Below are 23,902 nucleotides of genomic sequence, written 5' to 3' on the forward strand. Positions count from 1 at the left end.
ATATTTGAATTTAGATCATAGAAACTAGAGGTGCTGAGTCAGTCAGTGGATGCCCCTGCTGACGATTAATGATGATGCCTCTGTTTCCTGGCCACGACCATGAGCGATGATAATGCAGGTGCACTCTATTTAAGGTCTAAAGAGAAAAGCTTTGTTTGAGCCAAAACAGAGCATACATCTACCAACAAAGAACTAGCAAAGCAAAAAACTGCCCTCCATGATGACTAATAAAGAAGCCACCAATTCATTTAGACAGAGCATTTGTGCAGCAAATGTAATGATGATGGGCTATGTTTGTAATGTGGAGCCATCCTAAAACACTGCAGTATATAATGTCTGATAGTCTGACCTGAAAAACTCTAAAGAAAACTCAAAACTACAAAACTCTGAACTACAAAACAAACCATATAAGTCACGCAATGACCGACAGCCAGACAGCCTTGTTTCCAGTTTTAATTGTGGAACAGTTGGGGTGACAGTCAACACCTCCAAGTCTGAGGCCATTGTTCTCGGTGAAATACTTCAAGAGCAGAGGCTGTCACAACAAGATTAACGGGAAGGTGTAGTGTGGGGTGGACCAGTTGGTGCAGTGTCAGCAGTATTGCGGGCAGTGTACCAGACTGTTGTGGTTAAGAGACAACTGAACTGAAGGGAAAGCTTCCGATGTACCAGTTCGTCTATGTCCGAACGTTAATCTGGGCAATGACCAAAAGAATAAAGTCTACAGGATCCTGCAGGAGGATCTAGAAAATGTGGCTGAGGGAAAGGACATGTGGCTGCCACTGTGACTCGACTTGGGATAAGTGGAAAATAATGAATGGATAGATGATCCGTTTCTACTTGACTCTTAACAAATCTCTACTATAACATTTACCATTATACCTGTGACAAAACTCCTGCCTCCAGTACATCCTATAGGTTGGTTCTGAGATATGAGATAAACACCCTACTGCATGTACACTAGCTATTGTGCAAAATGATTTGAACGTCCTAAAACAAAGAGTAGGTTTCCAGAATAAAACTTTGACTTTCCTAAATAACAGCAAAGCTGCAAACTTACTTGAATTTACCTCAGGGAATATAAAATAAGCACAAAAAAAATAATCTGCATGTTTTGTAGAATTTTTGTATTTCTCCAGTAAAACACATAACTTCTCAGATCAGGTCAGGCGGCCTGGTGAGCTGACACAATATGTCCTCTCATTCAGCTTTCTGAGGCTTTAATTACATGATGGATAAAGGAATGACGGTGATGATGATATTAGATGAGACAGAGAGGAGGTTTGAAAGAGGAAGAAAATACGATTGCTCTCTATGCTCCATAGATGAAGTAAGAAAGTGATTTCCCCCACGTCAAAAGCTTCTTTCAAATGGTTCTTCATAGTTATGAAACCATTTACAGCCAGACGTAAATAACCAAGCCACCACCACCAAACACGCACATGCTAATGCAAACCAATACAGCCATCCTTTCCCATCAAATATTTATTGAAATATGAAACCTGCCCCCCCACAGTCACTTTTCCCAACAGATCTATCAAGCCTTCCCAACAATGAGCCTATTCATCTCCGCTTAAACATGTCTTCATTTGCCTGATGATGGACAGTAATGACTTTCTCTAATACCCCCGGCACTATAGGCAATATTATCCTCTCTCTTCTTCTGCCAAAAACAGCCTCTCTCTGTTTCTCTCCTGCAAGCCAGCAGTCCTCATCACAGATCTGTCACTGATTACCTCTCCCGGGAAAAAAGAAAGAAAAAATAGGTTGTATTTCAACTCTGCATTTTTAACATTAGTTTGTTTTTACTAGACAGCGGAGTGTAATTGGCCCGGAAGCATTGGGAATGATCTAAATGTGACAAAAGACTTTAGTGTCAGTGTTGCTTGTGCTTTAATCCCGTCATGATAATAATGACTAAGATGTCTGTTGACTGAGGCAGTGTCTAAGTTTGTCACCAGTCAGGTTGTATTTATTACTACGACTGGACTCATTTATTTTAGACGAAATAGCAGATAAAAGCTGGCAGACAGGAAATTTCCCTGAATTTGAAAGTAAACGACCGATAAATATGCCCTGCTGCAGCGGGTGGAGTAGGCAGTTATCATTTGTCATAATGACAAACAGAAAGCTGCCCAGATGATGTAGGAGACGTCTATGAGAAGAGGCGCATATAAAATCTCTATGCCAGTTAACTTCGCTTCCTAAACCTAACCAACTAGTTTTGGTGTTGAAATACACGGTGTGAAAATAACTGTGAACATCTGGCTCTTCAGTTCAACATATGCCTGCATATATGTGGACTTTTATTTACAGTGAAAACACCGATATCCTTCAGCAAAGGTGCAACTACTGCCTTTCTGAGCCGCTGGTACTTACAGGAAGATGCCCACTGGTGAAAAATATTGAAAACAGGTGGAAAGCACTTTAAAACGAATTCATACTTTCCTATCAAAACTTTACGAATTCATATTAGTTGAAATGTTTGCACCTTTTTCTCTTTATTTATTCATGTGCATGAAACACTTTTAAAACCCAAATCAATAAACACTGTACACTTTATTTTGAGGTACAACTGATTTTAAAAAGTGCATCACGAGGCAGCCTATCTGCTCTTGTTATTAGATGATGTCTAACAAAATAATTTCAGGTCTACCATTGGTTTGATGATATTGTGGATGGATCTTTTAAATAGATTAGTTTCACATTTGCAACCCTATTGCAAATTAAAATCAAATTGCTTCTCGTGATATGCAGAAACAGTAATGAGCCACAAGAGACTGGCTGACACACTTCTCCATCGAGTGTAAAACAGTCTGTGAGAAAGAGAGACAGAAAGAGAGTGTCAGAGAGAGAGGGGGGACGACGACGAGGCACTGGATGCATGCCTAAAGGCCACCTGAGCTCCGGATAAAGTAGGTTACAATGTTACAGTAATCACACTAATTCTGGCAGCATACGTTGTTTGTCTGTGGCATCGCTTAATGGAGACATCCCTGTTTAAGTGCTTTAGTTTCTTGTACTTGTATCTGTAGATATTGCAGCACTCAGATCAACTCCTTTGCATGTCATTTTTCCACATATTCTCACATATGCCCTGACCTTCACATTCATCTCCATTTGTACATTTTTTTTACAGCTTGTCCAGTTCAGGGTTACGGAAAAAAGCTAGGCTATACCCTGGTCAAGACACCAGTCTCTCACAGGGATAAACACAGTGAGAGACAAACCAACTCACACCTACAGTATTGTGCAAATGTCTTGAGTCACTCTTCCTTATATATTTTTAGAAAAATGGGGGGAAAGGTGCAGTGATTTACTAAAATGTGAGAAACATATATGAAAATACAGTGTAATATTTGATATGACCACCTTTATTCTTTATTTATTCCATTATTCTTGTCTTCAGGAGTAGTTCTCCAAGCATTTGAAGGACATTCAAAGCTCGTCTTTGGTTGTTGGCTGCCTTTTGTTCCGCCCTCAGTCAAGATGATCCCACTCTGCTTCAATGACACTGAGGTCTGGACTCTGGGGAGGCCAATCCATGACTGATAGGGTTCCACTGTGTGTTTTTCTATCCAGGTATGCTTTCACATCATTAGCGGTGTGTTTGCGATAATTGTCATAGTGAAGAATGAAGCTGTTTCCAATCAGATGCTTTTTAGACAGTATGGGATGTGGATATCATACTGGTTTTCTGTGTCCAAATTACACAAAATTTGAAAAGATCTCCAACACCACTGGCTGATTAGCAGCCCCAGTCGATGACAGAGCCTCCACCAGGCTGTAGATGGCTCCTTCATACATACTTTCATTAATTTGAACAAAAATCTTCTGTAATTTGGTGTACATCAACTTTTTCTCCCTGTTTCCCTGATTAAGAATAGTTTCTTGGCAGCCACTGAGACCATTTCTGATGAGGCTTCAGTGAACAGTAGGTGGAGATCTTGAGGGCCTAATGTATTTCTCAGGTCCTGTGTCAGGTCTTTGCCTGATTTTTTTCAAATTTCCATGGGAGACTAGGGTTGGGCGATATGTAAAAACTTTCCAACCAACAATCTTAAGTCCAATAAATGATGGGCAGAGCAATGTAATCATGCACGGACTGATCCAGATATGGATGAACTAATTGCCCCCCAAAAAATAATGTTGTCAATTTGGGATTTCTTTGGCTTTAAACTGGATGAAAGATGTAAACCCAAGGATGCAACCGAAGCGGTGTGCCACTTGTGCTCAAACATGACTACCTTGCATGGGCATGTATGTGTCCACTATCCGAACACTTTCTGAACATAGGCTACTTCCTTTCTTTCTTTCTGTTATGAGTTTGAGTAAATTAATCGCTGCATTTGGGCACACTCTGAGGAGGGTGCATTTGCTCGCAGATGGAAGAGGGTGCTGTTAAAACAGCGCCATAATTTTTTTTTCTGTTGACTGCTTCTATTAGCTCCATCATTATTAGCAAACTTTCTCATGGGCAAATAAATAAATAGCCCTTGTAAAAAGAATCGATAGTCAATATATCCGCCAGACTATGGGAGAAATTGCATACTGTGCTGAGATATGCCAAGTTGTGTGCAAGTTGATTTGCTAAGTGTTAGGAAATCAAACTCTCAAACTGTGTTATCTTTGGCATTTGCTGTAAATTCAACAAAATGGAAATACATTGTGTTTTTGTCATAGAGCAAGTGCCTCAAGATGCAAGAATTATAATAGTTTATTTGCAAAGTTGGTTGTTTTGTGTAGACTGGTTCATCTCTCAGATCTCTCAGAGATCATCGAGAAGTGTCTTAACAAACAAAACAATAAACCTCTGAAAATGTCAGGTATAAAGAATGGACTGAAAATGAATGAAAAAGCAGCCAACGCCAAAAGGAAAAAACTATTGCTCAATACCACTTTTGAAAAGTCTTAAAACCCTGGAAAGAAAATATAATGAAACAAGGGGTACCTCAAGACTTTGTGCAGTACTGTAAAGTCAAGTTACAATCACCAGTTAACCTAAAATGCCTGTCTCTGAAGTCTGAGTACCAGAGAGAACACACCCCCATACAGACATACAGGGGTGCGGTGACACCGCTGTGTCCCATGTAGTAAATTGATCAGACCTTGTTTCCACCTCTCTGTTACTCAGTTATTTAATTCTAGATTAAATTAGAACAAAAAATAAGACATTTTATTTAAAACACATTTAGATGAAGCAAAGTAATTACAGAAACATGCATATATATAAATAAAGTGTTTTGCCAGTAGAGAAAAAGATCGGTTTGAACTATGTAAACTAAAAATATGCAGCGTTGTGAGTCATTTAAAAGCATACTGTATAATCACATTGTTGCCATGAGTCCTCCTCCTCTGGCACAAACCAACATCGTTGCTGTCCTCTCACTTTCCTTTCACCTCCCACTTACGTGCCACCATCTTTTAAACATTAACTCGCTACACGTTTCTTCTGACTGCATGCGTCACTATCGATCACATGTTCAACGGTGAAGCCAAAGTAGAAAATGTAAAAAACAGAACATAGGGATAGATACTGTACTGTATGTGCTCCTTTGTTTTGTTTTTGTCACAGCTGGAACTGAATCGTTTTTTTCTTGCGTTCTCGCCATCTGTCCAACTCCTCGATTCATCTTTGCCGACTTAGCTTCACCATGAAGAGTAACTGGGCCAAGTCCTGTTAGTTATTTTTTTCTACACTGAAATATGAATAAATAAATACAAGTAGGAAGAGTAAATGAAAATGTATGATACTATATAAGCTTTGTGTGTGACATGCACATTTACAAGCAAGCAAAGTACTAATATGCGCTAATTATGTCAGTGGAGATTAAATAGAAACCGCTTTAAATAATTACCACGCAGTGTGGACTTACTGTGTTGCCTATTTTAACTGGTTCCTTGTCACAAAGAGAGCAATGATAGATTAAAAGACTTCATTTTAAAGATGAAACTTTCCTGAACCAAATCAATAAATGAAGGAAAATGTCACACTTTTATGGGACTAACTGAACACAAGTTTGTTCAGCTGTGTGCAGAAATCTTGAGCCAATCTCATTTCTTTAGATTAGAAAAATGGGACATTGAAACATGTGCAAACATACAGTACATATACAGTATAACAAGCTTAAAAGTCTTCATTTATCACCAGAGCTTGAGCTCTCTTACACAACCTCTCTTGTCTTAAACAGTCTTCAGGAATAGTTCTCCAGGCCTCTTGCAGGACATTCAAAGCTCGTCTTTGGATTTTTCTGCCTTTTTTTCTGATCTCTGACCAGATGACCCCACACTGGTTCAATATTGCTGGGGTTCTGAGGAGGTCAATCCATGACCGATCGTAATCCTTTGTGTGTTTTTCTATCCAAGTATGCTTTCACTGCAGGGCAGCGTGTTTGGGATCAATGTGCCTTCCAGGTGATACTTTTCTGCATTGTAAGTCCATCAATTTTGACAAGATCCCCAACACCACTGGCTGAAATGCAGCCCCAAACCACAGATGGTTCACCCCAAGAATTAGGTTCCCTTTTTATAGGTCAGTGTCGTGTTGTTTAACATTAAAAAAAAGGAAAATGGTCAGGTAGGAGGACGAGACTGAAAATGAGTGAAAAACTACTCCACTGGAGAACTAATATCTTAAACCACAGCCTTATTAAACCCTTTATGAAATAAACAGTAATATTTGTAACTTCTACTACTTTTGTCCCAGAAAAGGAACAAACCAACCAACATGTGTGACCACAGATCTCCATGTTACTGTTATGTAGTGTCCTTAAGGCTGCAGCTCTAACACAAATTAATAATTCATTTTTTCTTTCTAATATTGTCTACTACTGTGGAGCTCAATTGGAAAACGTACCGATGCCCGTTATTGCAGAAAAAAGAGGCTAATTCTGTTTTTATGTGGAAATATGCTCACGTGTGCCCTATACATACATGTGCGTGTGTCTATACATCCATTTGCATCAGCTCACATGTTGTGCCTGCTAGTGGGTCCATCTGAGCGAAAATGTTTCCGTGCACTATAGATCAGTGTCGTGTTGTTGGCATATGTTGGTGCATACACCAAGGAGCAGTCTCAGCAGTGGGGTTATTCAATGTCGGTTAAAGCTTGAGCATTGAGTGGGTGGGGTAAAAAGGTAATGGGAGGAGCTCTTAAAGCCTGCACACAGACAGAGTAATGCAGCAGCCTGTGTATGGGAGCAATATAAAAGCTTTCACCTAGCAATGAGGGCGAAATAATACGACTAATAGGAGCAGCAGGAGGTGAACGTTCAGCCAATCAGTCTTTGGACAACTTTACAGTTGTGTGAGTGTGAAGAAATTTAAGGTTTCACCTGTGTGTACATAAGTGCATGTCTGTGCATTATAATAACACTCCTTAAGTTCCAACTGTCCATCCAGTTAAGGGTTGCGGGGTGGGGGAGGGGCCTATCCCAGCTCCCCTTTTGGCCCATACATATATACCTACAGAGATGTATACAAATAGGATCCTGGATCGGGTGCCAGCCCGTCCCCAACACATTCACACCTATGCGAAGTTTAGATTGAGCAGTTAACCAAACCCCACTAACTGCATGTCTTTGGATTGTGGGAGAAAGTCAGAGTACCTACACAGTCACGGGGAGAACATGCCAACGACACACAGAAAAGCCCCAGGCAAATGGTGGATTCAAACCTCGGACCTTCTTGCTGTGAGTCAACAGCGCTAACATCCAGACCTCCATGCTTTCCACTCTTTAAGTTTACAAATACAAACTCTTTTTCTGGCATGATTTAATGGACGTCCTGACCCAGAAACATAAGATATCATGGTCCTGGGTCTGACCCTGCGTTTTTGACTTTGGACTATCAATTGTTTTTTTTATCATCTGTAGGACTCCTCCTCAAATATCTCCCAGTTTCCCTGGTTTGGCTTTATAAACATTGTTCCTATGTTCGCTGGTTATTGGAGAGTTGTTTTCTGTTAATCACTTCCATCATCTGAGTCTACTTTTGGGGTCCACTCTCTCCACTACAATATGACTTGAGGATATGATAAGCTCTTGGTATGCTGCATGCTCTGTAAGCTACTTCAAGGGGAAACTGATTGAGAACTGGAAGAAAATTTGACACAAGCGAAACATGGACACGAGGAATGAGTTCAGCTCGCTGTACAAGGAAATAATAAAAGGACCTACAGTGTACTGTAATTCAGCCCCCACAATAGGGGAATACCACCAGGAGCTATAATGGATCAGACACTCCCATCTATTCAGCTCTGTTGGAACAGGATTGCAGTTGTAGTGATCCCCTTGTTATGAAAAAATACATACATGCTTAATTTTTCTCTTGAGGCAAATCTGCATTAAGTTAGATATTTAAAATGCAAATTACCAACAATTAGCTTCACGCTTACAGAAATGAGCCGGGAATATATATGCACAGATGTAATGGTGTTATTGTTGTACGTTTGCTCACGAGGGGCGAGAGAAATGAAAAGACGTGTGGATTCCGGTAAAAATCAGTAGGCACCGTTAACTGTGCGTACACGTTACTGGCACAGCAGAACAGTTGCAGAAGGACACAACCGGGCACAGCGCTGTGTGCGTCTGCAGTGACTCAGACTGGCTGCGTAGGCAAGGATACTCATCACTCAGGCCTGAATCATTCTGCCAAAGTCTCTGATCTAGTTGTTGTCAAGTGGCCTTCTTGTTCAGCGTTAGTGGTTTCCAAAGTATCTCGGGGAAAGAAAGGCAATTTCCACAAAACATGATCCATACCGCTACAGAGCCTCTGTTGGTGAGTCAGGTAATTCTCTCATCTGTTGTTCTATAATTTTTCCCTTTGCCATATTGAACCAAGCTGATATCCATCATCCCAAAACAGCACCCCACTCATGCAGGCGCAAATCAATTTCCCTTCAATTTTCAGAGGTGCTGACTGCAGATATTTCACGCTACTGTCAAAAACTATTCTTGAGGGGCTTTTTGCAGTAGATTATGATATTGTTGGGGGGGGGGGGGGGGGGATCTGCAGCAGCTTCAAGTAAAAACTAAGGACAGACTGTTGATGAAATCCTGAACTGAAATATATTTTCTTGTTAGTTTGCAATATTTTGATTTCTGGCAGCGCAGAAACAGAAATATTGTACAATTTTATGACAGACTGTATATAAAAACGTCATTTTGAAGCCTTGGATTTGGCATTTTAGATGTTCCCATCATTTTGAAACCAGACTTGACAAGCAAGAGTGGGCTCTAATGGAAAAACCAGGGACAAGGCAGGCTAACACCTTATGACTTATCAATTACAAGGCAGCCCTCCATCATAGCTTGCTTTATTGTCTATTTCCTGTAACAGGAACTGAAACTCCCAACTGAGACCATAAACTCGTGAGGGAAGTGTTCACTGAGGTCATAAACCAAGTTAGAAGGGGATGTTTTCCCTTCTTCTATACATTTCTATAAATCTGGACTTCTTTTTCAAAGCCAGGTGATTCACCCTCTCCTGGCCAATAGAGAAAGTGGATTTGCTTCACTTTTCAGGCATTCAGACAAGCAGATCAATATACACGTACTTACACATGCCCACTGTTTCAGAAAACTGCAAATTTGTTTGGATTTGTTATTTGAGAAGAACAAAATGAATCCATTTTTTTTCAAAGTGTCTAACAACAGATCTTTCTGGTTTAATTTCCCCGAACCTCAACTGTGGTCCTACCCCAGATAGCAAGGAAACACTGAAACTATGTTGAGTCAATATCAGGCTGTGTCATTGAATCAACGTTGAAGTGTGATGTTGACCTAACGTCACTCTTGCACCCTTTTTTAATGTTGAAACAACATCAGGTTTTGATGTTGAATCAATGTTGAAACCTGACGTTGATTCAACGTTATATTTTCTAATACTGCTGACATTGAAACAATGTCAGATTCTGATATTGAAACACTGTTGAGCTATGGTGTTGATTTTCCACCTCTTTCGCACAGTTGCTTTTTATTAAAACAACAGTTAAATCATGACTGGAAATCTACCTTTCTTTATAGGTATTTTAACCAATACTAAACTACTGCATGTTTCCATCAATACTTCAACCACCTAAACACATAATTGTACTTATTCCTTAAATTGGACACCCTTTATAAAAAAAAAACCAAATGTCTCACAATGTATCATGTCAATATTAATATCCTAAAATAAGAAAGCATTGCATGTGATGTAACAGAGAAAAAAAATAAACAAAAAAAGGTCAATAGGCATGTTTCGTTTGCTAAATACTTTATTAAAAGACAGTTTCCTATTTACGTTTATATGATTCACAGAAGTTTGTAATTTTTTGCATGATGTGCGTCCTGCACCACCCAAACGATCTGGGGCGTATCGGAGCCATTTCTGCACTGCTTGTGCAAAGACAAACTCGGACATAGAGTTTGCCCCTAACTGCTGCGTCAGGCTCCAATCAAGGCAAAGCGTCTCACCTATAGACACATTTTAAGAGCTGGAATTAGCGTGTCTCATGTCTTAAATGTGTATGCAAGTGCTTGTGTGTTTAACCAACAGGCCGTTGTTATGTATTTAAATCACATCTGACAGCTATTACACTTTATAGTTACAAAGTGTACATAACCTTTATATACTTACCATTGCCTTATTTGCCTCTTGTGATTGAAGAGCTGCCTCTGCATTGTTTAGCTCCTCAATGTTGTGCAAGGGCAAATCCAGAGGCAGTACCCCAGCATCTACCGATTCATTGCAGCCGGTATTGCGGATGGCTCTGACCTCCTCACGGAGTTCGTTAACAGCTCTCGTCAGGTCTGACAGAAAAAGATAAAATTTTTAAGTATTTAAGAATACAGACAACTTGTCAAAAGTTTCCTTGTGTCACACACAGATATGTACAAAGACACTAGACAGTATTTTATTACCTGGTATTTTCACTCGAGGGGCCTGGGGAAACCATTTATTTGTGGGCTGCTCATCTGCTAAAGAAAAAAAGTTGAAAACGGTCATAAGTAATTACAAATGTGCTTTTGGAATATTTTTTCCTAAAGTTACAGTTTGATTTATAACAACACACACAGGAAACGGAGATGTGCAAGAAGGTACAGTATACAAGGAATTTTTGAAGTGCACAAGTGTACACGGCTTTGCATTTATAAAAAGTTTACAAACTTCCACTTTTTGGACTATATTATGTGGTGATATTGCAGTATGCAAGCACCACAGATATGTATAAAAGACAAGATCATAAATTCTTAGCAATCAAAGATATGTTTGTGAAATAAAAAAAGTTTTACTTGTGCTTTCTTTTATGACTGGTCTGAGTTTCAGCTTCGGACTGAAGGTCAGACGTATCACAGTGTTCACTTAGATATTTCTGAAGACTGCGTTCTGCTTCGTGAAATGTGTCTGGAAGTACAAACACAATGTATGGCCAGACATAAATTAGGACACGAAAAACTTGTTATTGTTACATTTATACAACACCAATCCAGATGATACCCACCATGGCTTATTAGAAGTCGGACTGGTGCATAGGTGAGCCATGTTGCACCAGGATGAACTCTCCTCTTTACTGCGTCGTGGATCCTGAATGTGTCTCACGGAGGATATGGAGGCCATGACAATTTCTCCCCATTTATCCATGATCTAGGGACTATTTCTGTACCACCAGTGCTAAACTGCACAATGCACCAGTCTTTCATTTTTATCTTTTTTTTAATTTGGAGTCCTTTTTTGCCCTGTCTAGGATAAACAGGAAACAGATAATTACAATATATTTCATAGTCACTACAAAACTTGATCTATTGATTGAACTAAATAATAAATAATAGCTTAAAATGTATATAGGCAACAATTACAAGCAAACCCGTATATGTAAGCATTTAAACACTGAAGATAATAAAATTAACAGTATTTTGTCTAAGTCTGCCATTGTAGGAATTCATGGCACCGAGACAAAAACTTGGCGCACAGTGTGGCGTCAAAATAGGCGCACACCTTTGACGCTGCGTTTTCTCCGTCTTCCTCGTCCACACGTAAATGCTAAACGCAGTTTACGTGTGGACAAAAGGTGCAAACGCAAGTTAGGTGAGCGTGCAGCGTAAAGTTTGAATTGAGTGCGAATCGAAGCGGGTGCTCTCCAATCATTAAAAGTAACAAAGTCATTGAACACATTTATACAGTTACCTTTACGTTTATCAATCATATATCACAGATTTACAATTTTTTGTAGTACTATGCTAAAAAGCAACTACAGAGCGAAAGTCTGGGTCAAGCGCCGAGGCGACGGCAAGAACAAAGGAACCCTCGAAGCGTTAAAGCTAGCTTTGTAAGGGAATATAACGGAAAAGTATGAAACGAAAATGTTTTCTTTGTTGATAGACTTTGTTTGCAGTGCAATTTATTTGTTGCCGGATTGTAAGATGAAAGTAGACACAATTTCGGGCTCCCACATTTTATCCGAAACTTTACATTAACAAGTTTGTTTTGGGTTTTTTTTACTGTTATTCAAATGCAACCGTGGAAATAACGAATAGAACAAAAGTCATTCATTCTTACCTTATACTAATCGTGGTGCAGGCCAGTGCAGTGCATGAACTGATGCCTTCTCCGGTCAATTCCGCTGAGAGTAAATCTAATGTCCCGCTCTACTGTACAAGACAATGATTACCTGGAGGGATGTACCAATGTGATAGGGGTGCTGCGGAATAGTCCAAGTGGTAGCAGCTTTAATTTCCCGCTCAACCATAAATCGATGGTTTTTCAACGTGATTGTTGTCACCTTGTCAACTATAAATAGATCAACAATCAACGATGACAGAACAACAGTGAATCAATGTTATTTCAATGTCAGTGTCAGGTTTCATCAGTATTTCAATGTTGTTTCAACATTGGTTTTGTGTTGACATTTCAATCCTGACGATTCTGATGGTTCAGATGGAAAATCAACATCTGTTCAATGTCTCCTTGCTATCTGGGACATGACTCAGAGCCTGGGGGCAAAACAAAGCAAACACTAAATGAGATTTTTCAGTGATCCCACATTTTCCTTCAGCAAACACTGTACCCACACAGAGAGGCACACATGCATACACACAGGCGTGCACAGACACAAACACACACACCTTAAAGGCTGTTTCGTTGTGATGCTTTTGTTAACTGTTCTGAGATTCTGCACTACAATCGTGACTATATTAAAAAGGTCTCTTTCCTGTTGTTGAACACGGATTTCCACGCAGAGGGAGAGAAAATGAAGATGTGGATAATAAGAGCAGACAAAAAGAGTGACCGACCAACTGACCCAGAATTAGTAGCAGTGTATTTACTAGAGAAATTATGTCAGCAAGCTTCTTGTCTCGTTGTAATGTGCCACATTAATCAAATAACATTTTACTAAGTTTAAAAAAATTTTTTTTAAAAATCACAGATTTCAGCATCAGCCAGAAGACAGACAGACAGACACACACACACACACACACACACACACACACACACACACACACACACACACACACACACACACACACACACGTTTTGATTATGAGCTTTCAAACGTGGTAGTCTTTTCTTTTTTAATTTAGTTTCCAAATCACAACAAATTACACACAAACCTCTGAAGTATTGACAAAACAATGAAAAAGAAAGCGATTATTTAAAATCTGTAAACATGAGGTGGATGATCAGTGCAGCGCTGTGCCAGGTGAGGCTGATGCTTCATTGTGAGCATGGGGATAGAGGGGTACACTGCTGTAAGCGTCTGAAATTTATGTTTTAGTGTTTCAGACGACTTTTCTTTCACTTCTATAAACTTAACAACTTAAATCGAATCTCTGCGTACATGTCGCTCTGCTTTTGCTGCTATAAAATATCCATCTCACCGACTCGGAGTAACAACAAAATTGTGATCACACCACCGTTATGTATTTGCAGACCTTGTAATTTACTGATGATTTCTATCACTATGTGCTTGGAATAATGTTGTGAAAGGGTCTCTGATGTTTTTGGGGTTTTTTCCATATTAACTCCAAGAGAATCTGTTGCACAGGTTCAAGCTCCCGGCTTTGCACAGGAGTTTGTGCTTTAACATGAACAGCTGGTCCAGCATCATCTGCTGGATGATAAAAACATAATGCAAGATTAACATGTCAGACTAAATTATCATATATATTAAACATTATTTGTTGGCTAAACTCAAATAGGTTGTTGTGAATTTTGCATTTCACAGGCTTTTAAAAACGACAGCCACTGCAGATTCCCATTGGATCCAAATTAAGGATGCCACTTGCAACATTCCCATTATCAGACTTGGAGAAACACTAATCCTGTTTAAACAGGGATTAGCATGTATTTCTGCCTGAAGTTCTCTGCAACTAAATGAGGAATTAACAAGCTTCATACAAAATAACACATTTTCACACTGTAACAAATAACATTTGGGACATCTGGGGCACTAAAGTCCATTTTTACACCGAAATCTTGATTGAAACAGTCTGTCAGACACACCAGAGTGCACACATACAGATGAGCCTAAAAGCTGTAACGACTGCTGGCAGAGAGTCAAGACCTAGTTTTAACAGTTCACCCCCAAACCAAATTACCATTATTATTTTTATTTTATTTTTATGTTTCTCTGGCCTGCAGTGCTATTTATGCACTCCCATATGGAAAAGATATATATAAATCTTTGTTTTGTTTTTATCTGTCTTGTATGAAACTTGTATGAAAAGCATACAAGAGTGAAAACACATATAAGATCCCTTGAAAAATTATACAATGAAACTTGTATGTTTTGTATACTTAGTAAAAAAATACATGAAAGTAATGAGAAAGTGGCCACTTTCATGAGTAAATCATATATGTTTTTACTATTTCTTTTCCATATGGGCTGTCCAGGCACGAGTTGCCAAGTTTTGTGGTTATCAGCTGTAGAGATGTCTGCTTTCACTTGGATATAATGGAACCAGATGGCACTTGCCTTGTGGCAAGCATCAAAAAAATCATTTGAAAGCCTCGGCAGAATGTCTCTTTTCAGAAATCATAGATGGAATTTTTCTTCTGCAGAGTGATACAGTTTCTGTGAGCACCACAGCCCGGGGATTATTTGAATTATGTGGCAAACCCTTTAATACAGAGGAACAGTAATGAGTTTGCAGTGTGCATTATTAAGATGTACAAATTAGGAGAAGTGTACCACATCAGCAGCTGTTAAATAAAACTCAGCATATCTGTCTGATGTCTAGAAATATGGCAGCTATTGCCACCTGTACAGCATGTCTGTTGCTGTGACAAGGACCACAAGGCTGATCTGTTTCTCTGTATTGAGAATCATCCCCGAGCAGCAGAGGATCAGCCAGCGACATAAGGACAGGACAAACAGAGCCACCTCAGATATACTGTATCTAAGTGGTGTTGTCACTAGATGATTTGTAGATCGAGTCCCTGAAGCAATTTGGAAAACACAAGCGAAGAAGTGAAATGAGCATACACGATCACTGCCAGCTGTGCACATATGAAGTGGGTGCACGAGTAAAATTAAAAATTAAATATGTTTTCCTTCCAACTGTAGACACCCTATCTAAAATGTACAAATAACAAAAACTCACCATTTAGCAATAACAAGAGGCTCTTTGTTGTGTTTTCTTTTAAGCTGTTTGTTCAACTAATCCTTATTGGCTGCTTTATACATTAATTAGGACTTCAATCAATAAAGGAGATTAATACATGGGCACACACTCACACACTTTCAGACAAGCCAGAGAGTCTGAAACAAAACAATAATAGTAATAAATCAAGAAATTTTACAAACTTTACTTTACAACAAAATTAGGAGCCCAAATGGAAACATACATCCTTTATGAGATCTTTTAATCTATAAAGACAAAGAGGCAACATTGCTGTCAAGCAAAAAAAGTTGATGTAATCTCCTATTCAGGCAGTCTAATTCATGCAGCCTATAGCAGGGAAACAATGGTCGTCCGATGAATGCCAAACAATTAGTCTAGACCTTTATTAATTATTTAAACATAAGGATTTCTTTCATCTACTGGGTCACGGTCGGTACGTTAGAGATGCATGATATCAAATTGCTATGCTACAAGGGAGAAACCTCAATATGTCTTTAAAAAGCATGGAGAAAATTACAGTAAATGATAAGGTGCTAAGCGACCAAGAGAAAGGCTATGGAGGCATATCACGCAAAATAGACTACTTAGGTGTCCTGATGACTCTGTGTTGCTGAAGTCCCAGTTATTACTTATCATTCCAGTTAAAAACCATTGCAATATAAATAGATGGTTTTTTTTTATTATTATTATTAGTTTTTATTATTGGTCTTAACTAGGAAACACAAGGACGTTGCTAAAGACATTGTCACTACTAATGGACCATATAGAATAACCAACTGCATGTATGCCTGTATTACTGTAACATCACTAATCAGGGTGGCACTGTGGTGTAGAGCTAAGCACTAACATGCATGTGTCTTTGTCTGATTCTAAAGTAGCTGTAGATGTCTGTCTGTTTGTGTTACGCCTGTGATGGACTGGCGACCTGCCAGGGTGTACCCCGCCTCTCACCCAACGACAACTGGGAGAGGCTCCAGCTACCCGACTACCCTGTGAGGAGTAAATCTGGTAAAGCTAAAGGTACGGTTTTCTGTGGTACTCCCACCATAACTTAAAGAACACTTGACTCTTTGTAATAAAGACTACAGTCTGCAGTGCTTCGAGCACTTCTGCTACTTTTAGATCGCTCCCTGGAAGTCACATTTTCACTTGCGTTTCTGCATCTCTGATGTATGCTGGATCTTCTCCACTGTGTTTAAAATGTGACCTGAATTTCCGTCCGGGACGAAATTGCAAAAAGCCAAATCTGGCAAATCACACTAAACTTTTCAATGCACTTTGAACGAGTGCAATGGCATGCAACAACAGTTCTGCAGATTCTTCTCACTGAGGAGTTTTCAGTTGAAATTAGCACTGACAGTCCAACCCCAGGGAACTGAGGACCACCTGGCCCTGCACCTGACCTGATGTGCTGCTGGGGCCTGGCTCTTATTATCACTGATGATCCTAAACATGAAAGTTGGGTCAGCTTGACATGAACGTTCACTGCAATAGTCCAGATGTGCTTCTGCAAGTGGTTAGTATACAAGGAAGAACTCTAAAGACAACAGCAGGGCTGAAAAGTGGTTCAGAGGTGCACAAGGAAATGAGTTCAAAGAGAATAGAAGCAAAATTCAAGCTTTTTGCTTTTGATCTCATGAAGAAATCAGCTGAAGATCTCCAAATGATGTCTGATGCCAAAACAAAGTATCTAGTTGTTTATTTGCCTGACCCAGAACAGAGAGACCCATGAGAAAGAAAACAAAAAGCTTTATCTTGGGGTAAACACACATTGTAGATAATCAGTTCACCCACCCTCTACTTGGTAAAAAAAAAAAAAAAAGGAAAATAGAAGTAATAATTGTCTATAACCCTGTTTAAAACTCTCCCCAAAGAGACTGTCGCTGCTGAGTGGAACACATGCAAGCAAGGTTTCACTTCACCATGATTAAAGGAGGAGAATATATTCACTTTAATAGGCTGCGATGACCCTCAGGGGTTTCCATCATGGGTAAAGCTGTAAACTAAAGTGGAACAACTTACACAATGAAACACCATCAAAAATCACTGACGGCCAAAAAACTCGCATCTGCAAGACACAAAAGTAGACATGCAAACAATCTGCAAGCTGTTGAATAAACACACACAATCGCATATGCAAGCAATAACGAGACAAATCGCAGCGTGTCAAAAATCTCTTTCAAAACATCCACAACATAGTACTGACACAAGTTCAGAAACTGAATTGAATTTTACTCATGTGGAGAAAAGTCAAAGCCAGCACATTTTCTAGCGATCACAGTGCTTGTTGGGGGAACTGAAGTGTGTGGGCCACAATCAGTAAATCCTTCAGAACAGCCGACCAGAAATGCTCTGATGGGATTTTCTTTAAGTTATCGCTTTATAGACTTGATTGAACACATGTGCACACAGACTCTCACACCACTAACACGAGTACAGGCGCAGAGCCACATACAGACATACCATAAATTGGTGGACACAGGCGCATGCACTCCCACATACAACTGCATGCGCGCACACACACACACACACACACACACACACACACACACACACACACACACAGATAGTACTGCGAGTGCACACACTGTTAGAAGAGCATCTTAATAAATGTCATAAAGCTGCTGTGGAGCGTAAAAGTCATAATATACCAGCACAGGCTTTTCTAAGAAACAGTCAAGCCTGGCCGGTTCTACGTACAGCACATTATTATTACTCACTGCTGTTTCCACGCCGTTATCACTGCATATTTATAGTTCTAATAAAAAAAGAAAACCGAAATGAGCTATGATTCTTAATCATACTTTTTCATAGATATAAAAAAGGTGGAAATGTCTTTTCACACAACAAAACTGAGGCTCTGTAAACTGACACTGCTCAGGGGGGAAACCCAATCAAATTGTATCAGATTATGGTTTTTGTTATTGTTCTAAATCTCTCTGATAACCTTTATACTGAACACACTTAGAGCTGCATAATGTTTCTTTTATTTATCTGTAATATATCTTTCGCTAGGTTGTCTAATTAATTGATAAGACCCTATACTGTATACTGTGCAGTGTACAAGGAGACCGGCTGACATTCAGACTGCTTCACTATTTAAATTCAGCCTCTGTGTCCCTTTGAAGGATCAACAATTGTCTTCAGCGCTTTGATTCAGTTCTTCACAAACTAAGTTAACCTTTGCTAAACTAAGGTTGACTTTACAAAAGGTTTACAGCTTAAACACCGTGAGAAAAGTCGAGCATTCACTAAACTGACATAGAAAACAAGATGCATCCAGTACCGTGTAACTGAAGCTGAAATCTGCACACCAGAATTATTCAATATATAGGAAAACTTGTGTTCCAGCACTTATGTCTCCTTGTAATACTTTCTAAACACTTCATGATTGATTTGGGCACAATAGAGTTTCTCAAATCTGCTAAAATAAATGTCAGTTAGTCGATATGTCGGTGAGTCTAGCATGGAAGTGAATTAGTTTATGTAAGTCCGGCAGCATAGTCACCAGAATAAAAAGGCTTGTGGTGCTTCCTTACCATGGGATCAAGCTTTCTTAACAAGCCTGCACCACTTGTACCTCACTTCATTAAGTACACCTTACTAGCACTGGATTAGTCCCTCTGTTGCCTTCAGAGGTCCTTGTATTCTTCATGACATAGATTCAACGAGGAGCTGGAAACATTCCTCAGATGACAGCATCACACAGTTTTGTCAGCTGCACATCCATGATGTGAATCTCCTGTTCCACCACATCCCAAAGGTGCTCTACTGGACTGAGATCTGGTGACCGTGGAGGCCATTTGAGTACAGTGAACGCATTGCCATGTTCAAGAAACCAGTTTGAGATGATTTGAGTTTTGTGACATGGTGTGTTATCCTGCTGAAAGCAGCCATCAGAAGATGGGTAGACTGTGGTTACAAAGGGATAGATATGGTGGGCAACAACACTCAGGTAGGCTGTGATCAAAGCTCAGCTGTTACTAAGTGGCGCAAAATGTGCAAAGTGAAAAAGCACCAGCCTTAAGCATTGATACAAGGAAGGAAGGATCCATGTTGTTTCTGACCCTACCATCTGAATGTTGCTGCAAACGGAGAGACTTATCCAACCTGGCAACCTTCACACAAAGCCTATGCTTCGTCAGTTTCATGTTCTTAGCTAACAGGAGTTAGCTACAGCAGCCCATCTGCTTCTAGGTCTGACGTGTTGCATGTTCAGAGATGCTCTTCTGCATACCTTGGTTGGAACAAGTGGTTATTTGAGTGACTGTTGCCTTCCTATCAGCTCAAAGCAGCCTGACCATTCTCCTCTGACCTCTAACAACAGCTTTCTGGATATTTTCTCTTTTTCAGATCATTCTCTGTAAACAATAGAGTTGGTTGTGCAGGGAAAATCCCAGTAGATCAGCAGTTTCTGAAATACTCTGGCCACCTGGCACCAACAACCATTCAAAGTCGCTTAAAAAAAATCACCTTTCTTCTGATGCTCAGTTTCTTATCCTGCATAAAAAATAACTTTACTCCAACAAGCCTTTCTTTAAAATTATTTTGCATGTGTGTCTTGCTTGGCAACCACAATATGCCTGACAGTCAAGAACTTTTCATTATCCTTTATTCATCCAGGTACACGTCTCATTGAGATTAAAATCTCTTTTCCAAGAGAGACCTGGCCAAGAGGGCAGGTTTTTACACATCACAAACTCTTTATTTGATTACCTCCCTGCTTATTTCATAGAGGTATAAAACATCGGGGGAAAAAATGTGAAATTTTCACTTTTTATCCTTACAAATGGGTTGCCAGATTCGGTAATAAAATCTTGCATCCATCCACATTATTCATTGCTTCCTGAGCCAGCAGCACACTGCAGCAGACCTACTCTCAGGTTATACTACGCCTTTCCGTTCTAGTTTGTTTTCTGTTTTATTTGAGATTCGCAAGTTTAATTTGATGATATTTGTTAATGATCTTTGTTTTTACTCTTTAGCTCACTTAACTACAGCATGTGGAATAAAGAACATAAGGAATTAAGGAGATGACCTTTGGTGAGTTCATAAAAAGTACAGAACATGGTTTAAATTCTGTTTTGCCTCCAGTGCTATCCTTTAAACCAGTCGCCAAACAGAACAAAAAACAGAAGCTCCACAGCGTCCTGCCACATTATTCTGACACCTGCCTTTTGCAACACCACCCTACTTCCCACAGCTTTGGGCCAACTTCTGCACAAACCTGCTAACTACTAGCCAAACGGCAGGAAAATTTGAAAAATTGTGACACAAACCTTCAATTTCAGAATAAAAGCTGTGCCTCACTACTACAGCCATCATGTTTCAATTGCTGCAACTTTTACCTTGAGGCACAATGGTCCTCATTTCTGGTTTGTGTCATACTTACTAGTGTTTAGCTAGTAGTTAGCGAGCCACTCTGCTAGCAGTTGTGCAGCACTGCAAGCAATTTGACAGAGTGACTCCCAGTAACCATTCACCAATTATTTGGGGAAAACACGTTTTTCCCGAGCAACCTGTTGTTGCCAGATGGTCATTGACCATCTCTATACCTGCTTGAATGGGATTTAGCAATCAGTTTGATACTGATGGCTATCAACCTCAACCAACTATTTGCAAGAAGTCAAGGGATTGTGGAGCAGGGAAATTGTTTTACTGCTATTGTTAAATAATCATCATCATCACCATTGCATTAATAATATAATTTACAGTATTGATATTGTATTCAGAGGTTTAAACAGTGTGTGTGTCTTTCAGAAAGACTAAGTTGCAGTTGACAGGAAGTTGCAGGCTTTGCAGAACTGAAACCGAAAGTTATTCTGAGGAGCAGGTTAGACGAGGCTATTTGAATTACTAGGTTATTCAAATTGTCTGTTATACTTTTATATTCTTTTATTAAGCTTTTAGTAGAGGTTCTTGATTAAAACATTTATTCAACATAGTACATGTAGTTTCAGTTAGGTTATTACACATAAGGATGAGCCTCTGGTCTGGTAAAAGGTCAGAAGTACAACGGGTGAGATGAGAGAGCATTTGAGGACGACATAGACACACACACACTCAGTTAGAGAGAATCATTTATAGGTGGAAGTTTAATCATGTTTTGCTTGGGGTTGCAAAAGAGCAGTTTGTCGCAGAACTGCTGCTGATGTGTCAAGATGACAAGAGAGCATCCGGCAGTGACAGGATGTACCAGCCATGAAGATAGAAGACAACGTTCTTTTAAACTGTGTTAAAAGTCATTGTGGTTTTGATTTGACGTATGTATATATTCTGTCTGTGACGTATGAAGGGGCGTCATTAATTCAAACCCTGATGCTATAAAAATCTGTGTATGCTTTGATTAAGTCGAAGATCAATCCCTGTCTGCATGCAGACTGGTCTTCCCACGCCTGTATTCATTAAAATCAATTGTTTGACCAAGATATTCTGGACCAATGGTTGTTTGTACTCTCCTTCCTCAATTATGTGAACCTTAACAGGATGCATATTTTTCCTTCACAACTGTTCGCTAGCTGGCCTGTATGACTTGGGCCTTAGCTGAACACCTAAAAAAAGGATTAATATTCAGATGTACCTTGTTATTATGCGTTGTATCCAAATATATTCTATTTTTTCATGTTTTTTGCTCATTGCAGCACAGTTATTCACCACCTCATGGTGGAAGTTCATTGTTTCAAGTTTTCCCACTGCATCAGTCTGCACCTGCTGATATCCAGTGAAGGGTATGGGGTTGATTACAGTCTCTTCAGATATATAAGGTATTAAGGTTCCCATCGTAAGGTTTGCCAGGTGTTCATACCACATCTTTATCTGAAGAAGTAAATGTGATAAATTAGGTTTCAGATAAAAAGTGCTTGCTAAGTGATATGAAAAGAATAATGCTGTGCTGGGTGATTAAACACTAATGAACCCTATAATCCATTTTTCACAAACAAAATTACATCATTAAAAATGCAATATCTGCTGGGATTCTGTTGACCTATTTGTAAGCAATTTAAAAAATTCTAATCTGGCTCAAAAACAGTGCAACATTTTTATTAAAGAAAGCTTATGGTGTATATCATACCATACCTTAAAGCACACACTCACTTATACAACATCAACCCTTTCCGACACCAGCAAACTATGGGAGAAATGGGGATAATTATAGAGGAATTATAGAACCAGGACAAAGGAAGGGGGTCATTTAGTAAAGCCACAATTAGTGTGCACAAATGTATCTCCATGCAGATGTCTGCAGAACTAATCACATGTTTCTTTAAAGGGAAACAAGCTGTTCTCACTGAATACTGTGGATTTGCACTAACATGTGGAACTGGAGCATGATAGAGAGGTGGACAGATGCAGGAAGAGATAAGGGAAAAGAGAAAACACACACACACTTCATCATTGCTCCTGTTAGTGGGTGGGATATATTAGGGAGCAACTGAACATTTTGTCCTGTATTGGAAGCAGAAGAATGCTATCTCTAAAGTATCTCCAAAGTATCTCCAAAGCTGAAGGTCATGTTGTGTATTCCTGATCTAAGGAAGAAACAGCTGTGATCCAACCACAGGGTCATTGGCAGACAAGGCTCATTGATACATGTAGGGAACAAAGGCTTTGATGCAACAGATGAGCAGTTCAAATTGTAGAAAAAGTTCTGATATAAAGGTGACAGAATACACAGTTCATTGCTGTTTGTTTGATATGCGGCTGAGTAGCCACAGACCGGTCAGGTTACTCAAGCTGACCCCTGTTCACTGCAGAAACTGCCAATAATAGACACTAACTGAAGTATGGAGTAATGGAAGAAGATTGCCTAGCCTGATGAATCATTTGTTTTGTTTCTTTTTTCTTTACATTGGGCTCACGTGTGTCACTTACCTGGGGAACATTTGGCACCAGGATGCACTATAAGCAGCAGCAAGTGGAGCCAGTTGGATGCTTTGGGTGATGTTCTGCTCGAAAACTTTGGGTCCTGCCTACCCAAGCATTATTGCAGACCATCTACTCCCTTTCATAGAAACAGTATCCTCTGATGGGGGATAATGCCCCGTCACTCAGCAGAAATAGTTTGAGGGGCACAACACAACCTCAGATTTCCCCAGATCTCAATCGTGCATCTCTGGGATGTGTTGGACAAACAAGACCAGTCCATGGGGGCCTGGTCTGGAACTTACAGGAGGATGTGTTGCTAACAGCTTGTTGCCAGATACCACAGCTCACTTTCAGTGGAGTCCATGTCTCAAAAGGTTACGGCCGTTTTGACAGCAAAGGGGGGATTAAGAGTTTGCACGTGTAATCCACCA

General features: G+C 39.7%; 1 protein-coding gene and 2 long non-coding RNA genes across 4 annotated transcripts in view; all 3 read right to left on the reverse strand.

The window, feature by feature from the left end:
• The window catches only part of kcnab1a (potassium voltage-gated channel subfamily A regulatory beta subunit 1a), a 150,906-nt gene that overhangs the window by 36,364 nt on the left and 90,640 nt on the right, over positions 1-23,902 (reverse strand). The gene's annotated exons all lie outside the window — the stretch shown is intronic.
• LOC146693761 (uncharacterized) lies at positions 10,248-11,147 on the reverse strand. The gene is made up of 3 exons (XR_014914801.1): positions 10,905-11,147; positions 10,621-10,793; positions 10,248-10,457 (listed from the first exon to the last, which is right to left on the reverse strand). It is a non-coding gene; the product is annotated as an uncharacterized LOC146693761 (long non-coding RNA).
• Positions 11,158-12,633, reverse strand: LOC146693762 (uncharacterized). The gene is made up of 3 exons (XR_014914802.1): positions 12,541-12,633; positions 11,486-11,724; positions 11,158-11,388 (listed from the first exon to the last, which is right to left on the reverse strand). It is a non-coding gene; the product is annotated as an uncharacterized LOC146693762 (long non-coding RNA).

Source organism: Copadichromis virginalis, linkage group LG14, assembly GCF_057382275.1.
Source record: "Copadichromis virginalis isolate Kocher_CV1m ecotype Utaka linkage group LG14, C_Virginalis_male_GT1.1, whole genome shotgun sequence".
Classification (NCBI taxonomy): domain Eukaryota; kingdom Metazoa; phylum Chordata; class Actinopteri; order Cichliformes; family Cichlidae; genus Copadichromis; species Copadichromis virginalis.